We start from the raw sequence: 6,800 nt of genomic DNA, 5'->3' as shown, positions 1-6,800 counted from the left end.
CGTTCGTGTTTGTATTTTGCTCATTTAAGTGCTATTTAAGCTTTATATTTATCATTACTTATTTATCTTTTTCCTTTTTGTACTGTGTAGACATCCAGCGCGAGTGACCCTATTACTGTCTTCGGGGTTGGTGTGACTAATTTATTATTTGCAGATATTGAAAGTCTGTGTTGAAACCTTTCTGATTATAGCTGCACTTACAACACAGACACGCCCCTCTTTCAACAGATGAGTCAGTTAAACTAATAGTTGTAAATTAAGTTACACTGTAGAAGTTTTCTCTGTAAAATAAAATATATCTTTAAAGAGTTCTCCGCACAATTTAGCATTACACCCCTGAGACTTCTACGTATTCACAGTAGACCGACCTGGACCAAAACATTTTTTTTAAGTTTTTGTTTTAAATTTAAGTCACATTAAACGACGATTGGTGAATTTCACAGATGTAATATGATTATTAGTGAGCTTAAGATATGTGTTTAGGTGGATTTTTTTTCACTTTGGACGGAGCCAGGCTAACTGTTTCTCCCTTCTTCTAGTCCTTCTTTTTAACGGACATGTGTGTGGGTTATCGGTTATCTTCTCATTTAACTCTGGACAACAAAAATAATAAGTGTCTAACTATTCCTTTAATTTTGCACTATCTACTCTTCTGCAGTTTGGTATTGTTGGCCAGTGAGATTCCGAGAAGCACAAGTTGAACATTGAAATAATTAACCAAAAATTTGCTGTATCTAACCCTAACCCCCCATGGTAAAATCTGTGGTCATCTCTGTACAGCTCATTTTGGCAAACTTCTTTCAGCCTCCGGGCCGGCTCCACCAGACAGGTAAACAGCTCTTTCCACCAGGCTGTCAGGAAGCTCATCTCTCTTCCTTCCCTCACCTCTGCCCCCACGAACTCTGGACTTTGAAACCCCCTCACATTTCCCCCCAAGAACTCTGGACTATGAATCTATGTATTTCCTTTATAATGTACACTTTCAATTTCTTCAGTCTACTGCATTGTGCACATATTGTAAATAATGTTACACATATTGCACATTTTAATTTATTTACTTTTTTTTTGGGTGGGTTGGAGACAAACACAATTTCGATTCCTCTGTATGTCTGTTAAAAAAAAGTAATTTATTTATTTATTTATTTATTTATTATTCTTTCGGACAATTCCACCAATACACAATTTTCTCTTTCATATCTTCATACATCTTACTTTGTGTTGTCCGAAGGGTGACGGAAGAAGCCAAAGGCTTATCAGGTCCCGCCCCCATTTTCATCAGATTCGGATTTAGATACACAGATACACAGTTATTGTTTCAGAAAATTATAAAAATTTAAAATAAAACAAACAATAAAAAAAAATAAGAAAAAAAACAAACAGTGGCAATGGCATTTAGAGACCAACTTAGCAGTTCTCAGCTCAGTTCAGTTTGTCTGTGTCAATGCAAAGTGTGAAGTGGCCTTGAATGTGGCCTGTTCAATTTCTTATCCGGTAGTCTAAACACATCTGCAAAAGTATTCAAAAACATACAAATCTGTCTGCTGGCCTCTATTATTCGTTACAATATTGTTATGATAGTGACATTCACAACGCTGACTTTGACTTTGACTTTGATTGTGATCCACCCCAAGATCCAAACAAGCTGAGGACAATTCATGTATCCACACTTAGGCGGTTTAGTAGCAAGCAGTCACATCTCAGCATAAAGGTCCAGGGACCACCATCTTGGACCTAGTTTGTTCTTTATGTACATGGATACACTTTTCTACAGCCCATGATACATGCCAAGATTATAGCCTGACACCTCCGACGTGGAATTGTCCTCAATTACAGGGTTAAAGTGTATTTTGGCTCCCTGCAGATAACCTTTGACCCTGGCTGCCATTATAAAACTGATAAGTACCGCACTGCAAAGAAGTTTGCATCGGCGGCTCTGACTTGAGATCAGCTTCTCTGCCAAAACCCTGCCTCAGTCATTAAGTAGCGTATTGGAGAATGCAGTCTTTAATACTGTATATGCCAGCAGGTAACTCCTCCCCATACCCAGTTGAAGCCTTTAATACAAGTGGCATGGGACAATACAACAGACTCAACCGCAGAGCCTCTCTGTTGAACCTCATCTGCAGGTACATAGGATGAAGACCCATCAGGAAAAAATCATTGTTCTCTCCTTGTTTCTGACTCTGATCTGTGCCGTTCAGGTAAGTCAATTACCCCTGTGTTACTGTTTGTTTTTATTTTGTGCTAAAAGAAAACATCTAGGCTTTTGGGAGGGGTTTGATTTTAACACCATGTATCACTTGAGTGTTGACAGGTATTGTGTTTTGCTGTTTACAGGTCAATTCAATGCCGATGCCTGAAAACTGGACCGGTTTGGTCCAGCGCACCAAACGGTCACTTCTGTGGCGTTGGAACAGCCTGAAGCCTGTGGGCGCCAGCTGCAGGGAACACTCAGAGTGTGGCACAACATACTGCAGGTATAGCATGAGCTTCTCAGACTTCAGACATTTGGCATTTTGGAAACTCAACACATTTCCAGCCTATTTCTGATGAATGTCATTTACTACCTTGAAGGCTATTAACAAGACTAGCTGCATATCTTTAATGTTTTGTCTGGTTTAAACCAGAGATGCCCCTGCATATCCATGATAGTCAATAGACATAATGTTCCTTTTTTGTAGTTTATACAAACAGCATGCAATAATAACTGAGTACTGTATTTCTGTAGTGTGTGAAGTTTTGTTGTTGTCCACATGAATCATGCATGGCACAGACAAAGTAAGACAGTTATGCCAGTGCAATAAAGCTGCTCTTTATCTCTACAGGAAAAAGATCTGCTCCTTCTGGCACCACAACTGAAGAGGAGACAGAAAACATAACTCCATCAGGGGGACAAAACAACCATCTGTGTTGTGGAGCAAAGAATGCAACGTGCCTCCAAATGAACCCTGAATGGAACGACTGCTCTGGCTTTCTGGCTTGAACTAAAGGACCTACTGGCAGTTTATCACACTCATGTGTTTTCAGTCAAATGTAATCTGATTTGGCACTGCACTGCAGCAAAACAAAGCTGTAAATGCAGTGTTCGCCTGAGCAATCAAATGGCTCAATCTAGAGCGGTATTGATCTTTTATTTAATTTTTTACATTTGAATTTGTCTCAAACACTTGCCGGACACCAGACAAGGCTGTAAAACATGTTTTTAATAAGAAAATATAAATATTCATTCAAAGGTTGGAAGGTGCACTGAGTTTATTGGATCATGTTATTATTATACTTATATTTATTTGTACATACTGTAAACAATGTAAATATCTATATATACTCAACATTTATGTAAGAGGTTGTGTTGCCCGCTTTGTGTTTTGTCAACAAGCTCCGAGCTAATTAAATTATTCCTCACAGTTCCTTTCTACTTTTTCAATGCAATGAGAAAAGATGCTGAACACTTTGATGTTTGTTGGATAATAATAAAGAAGATACATATTTGTTTTATCTAGGCCAAATTTACTTTTCACTTACAAGGTAAAATTATAAAGGCCACAAGATGGGGATAATGTGATTCCTTACTCTCCACTTCCCACTGAGGGAACTTTTTCTCACAGATTTAATGTTTTCCCATATGGAAAATGAAACGGTTACTGTGTTAGAGGTGCTGAAATTGATAGAAAGGTCAATAATTGTGAGCACATTTTTTTTACCGTCTTAATGTTCAGATTTGGTAAAACGATGATTGACCTCTGACATCTGTTTACTGCATTACTAGTAAATATAAGTAATTCTCACCTGCAATGACACTCTGGATTATATCCCATATATAAAGGCCTTGAGGGCCTCAGCTGTGGAGCAGTTTGAATGAAGAGATTTTTTCCAAATGATGTAGAAGATGACTGCTTGTATTTTAAATGAGGTTAAGAGTTACATAAGGCACCCACCTGGAAGACATTCATTGTTGTAGAATGGATGTCTCTTCTTTGAAGCAAGAGACAACGCCCTGTGACTGGTTACTGAGGGTTTCTTTGTTGATACCCACAGAGCAGCATTCCCACCATGTGGATTAAGATGTGACGTTTACCTACAGTCCTATACAATAGGGGCAACCACGTGATAGATATTTTACAGCCGTCCTTGACAATGAATGCTATAATAGCTTCAAACTAAATTCTCCTTTTCTCCACTGGAGGGCGAGCTGAGCCAAATATGCCAGCAGCACGTTTTAGGTTTGACCAATAAACTGTAGTATTTTATAAGGTAATTTTATTCTCAGCAAGCAGTTTTAAAGTCTGCAGATTTTAAGTTTTCAGTTAAAGCATTGTGAAAGTGTGCATATAGTCTCTGTTATTGAGGAATCAGTTACACTGATTACTTCTACAATAATGCCAGATCTATTGTTTCTGTGGGGATGTGTCATTATTACTGAACACTGAACAGTGAAAGTTATGCTAATAAAAATAAAAGAATAAATAGATATTGTGAAAAAAAATATCCCGTGAGTAGCTTAATAGTATGGCACACATAGGCTACTAACTATAGGCCTATATATTATGATCAGGTATGTTTTTTCCTTGAATCAAAATCATGTTTTACCAGTAAATATTTCTCATGATTTTGAGCAGACACAAGCCAATGTTCTTTTATTTATATCGTGTTTTCAAAAAACAAAACAATATTTACATAGGCTTTTAAGACGACCAACTCTTCTCCTACCGGATGTCTCGGATGCTTTGAGTGACAGGCCACTTCTCCCTCACCATTGGTTTAAGCCACCGTGACGTCACAGCTCCGCCGGGCTGCGTGGTCCTGAAGCTGAGGTGGCGGCGTGGGGGACCACTGTGTGTCCGTCCAGGACCTCAGTGACAGAGCGGGCTCTTTACCATACTATAGTTGTACATTCCACGGATACGCTATTTTCCCCGCAGATATCACGTAACAGAACTGAAAACAGCAGCTTCCCAGTGATCGTTTGATGGGGGGGAAAACGTCGAGCACTCGCGTGATTTTTTTGGTTCAAATAACAGTTTGGTTGCATGATGTTGCCGCGTATTTAAATCAGAATCGCCGGGAGAGGAGGATGGATGGACATCACTTCTGACTGACGACAGTTTTCAAGTAGGTGTTAAGAATTAAGTAGGCTATATAGGCTATTAAAAGAGCCGCTGGTGGTTAAACCCCATCAATTATTCAGTTTTGCCTATTTCGATTCTTATTGTCTTGCTCTGTCTGAGGATTAATTCTCTCACTCTCTCTCTTTTTGTCTGAGATATTTCTGGCTTGATTTGTTTTTTGTGTCATGTGTTCCCGCTTTTTCTTGCTGTCTAACATGTTGCCCTACTTCAGACACTTTGATGATTCCATTTTTCATTATGGTAACCAACACACACACACACACACACACACACACACACACACACACACACACACACACACACACACACACACACACACACACACACACACACACACAGGCACACAGGCACTGGGCCACATAGCACATTCCCAAACACCTTTGACCTTCCTTATCTCTCTGTCCATAAATTACTTATAACTTATTTTTTCTCAATGGAGGTGGAACATTCCATCTGACCTTGTTCAGCAGTTATATTGAGTTCTTACTGACACTTTTCCTCTTGTGAATACATCCCAATTTGTAATGATGTCTCATTACACAGAGACATCACTGATGGTATGTAGCAGCAGCAGCATCCTGAGTACACCTTGTACAATAAGTTATTGTAAACATGTTGCCAATAACAACAACAGTGGACATCTGAATCTTTTTCCTCACATAGAAACCACAGAAGAGCCTCATCGCTCATGTGAGATGGCTGACTTAACCTGACAGACATTTCGCAGTGTGCATCACTGAATCCCGCTCTGCAGTGGAATTGTTAGTCCTCTGCAAAAAAAAGTAGTCGGTCACAGTGGCCCACTTTCGTGTGGTACTGTACTGATCTATTGAATTGTTGAAAACAAGCAAGGACAGGATATATTGACATTTAATGCAACATGGCATTTACATCTCTCAAGTGTAATATTATCCCTCATAATGACATTATATATGAGAGACTAATCTTAATAATCAAATGACACTGTGTAGATTTTAAAATGATTCTGCTTCTTACAGGTTTACTTTCTGAGGGGAAATATCTATTTTGGCTGAAGGGGATAATCAGAAATCAGTGTCAAGTTCAGAATCAAGTTGCTCAAGGACAAAACACCAACCATATACTTAAGGTCCTATCTGGTTTACCTCTTGGGCGACTACAACCGTAAGAGAGATATTCTGCTGTTGTACAATCTGGAGCCAAACGATTGTCTGTTTTTCAAATAGCCTAATGGCTTAGTATTTATGAATACAAAATACAACCAAAAAACACCAAAAAAGACCGCAATCGCTGCTCTAGACTGAAATTGCCCCAACATGTTAACACTGCTGCTTAGCTCAGGACATCTCAACCTCATCTCTTCCAAACCAATAATCACCATCTCTGGGTGAGTGGAGATGAAAAGACGCTAAGCCTTCTGGTTTGACCTCAGCAGCCAAGTTCTAACAATCTGAGCCCTTAATTGAGGATGTTGTCCCATCTTTAAGCAGCTTGTTCAGAAAAAGGCTACTAATTATCTAATAATTTACTTTCTTGAACATGCAAGAAGAAGAGAGAACTCGGCCAGCGTGTAACAGCACATGTATCTGCAAAGAAACTTGAATCTGTGCGCACTAATACAAAATAAAAATCAATACAAATCTAAAAGAAGTTTATTGGCAATAACCACATTTAATATACCTCTCTTTTCAGTTG

Source organism: Ammodytes marinus (assembly GCF_949987685.1).
Source record: "Ammodytes marinus genome assembly, chromosome: 18".
Lineage (NCBI taxonomy): Eukaryota > Metazoa > Chordata > Actinopteri > Uranoscopiformes > Ammodytidae > Ammodytes > Ammodytes marinus.
This window is presented reverse-complemented; position numbering follows the sequence as displayed.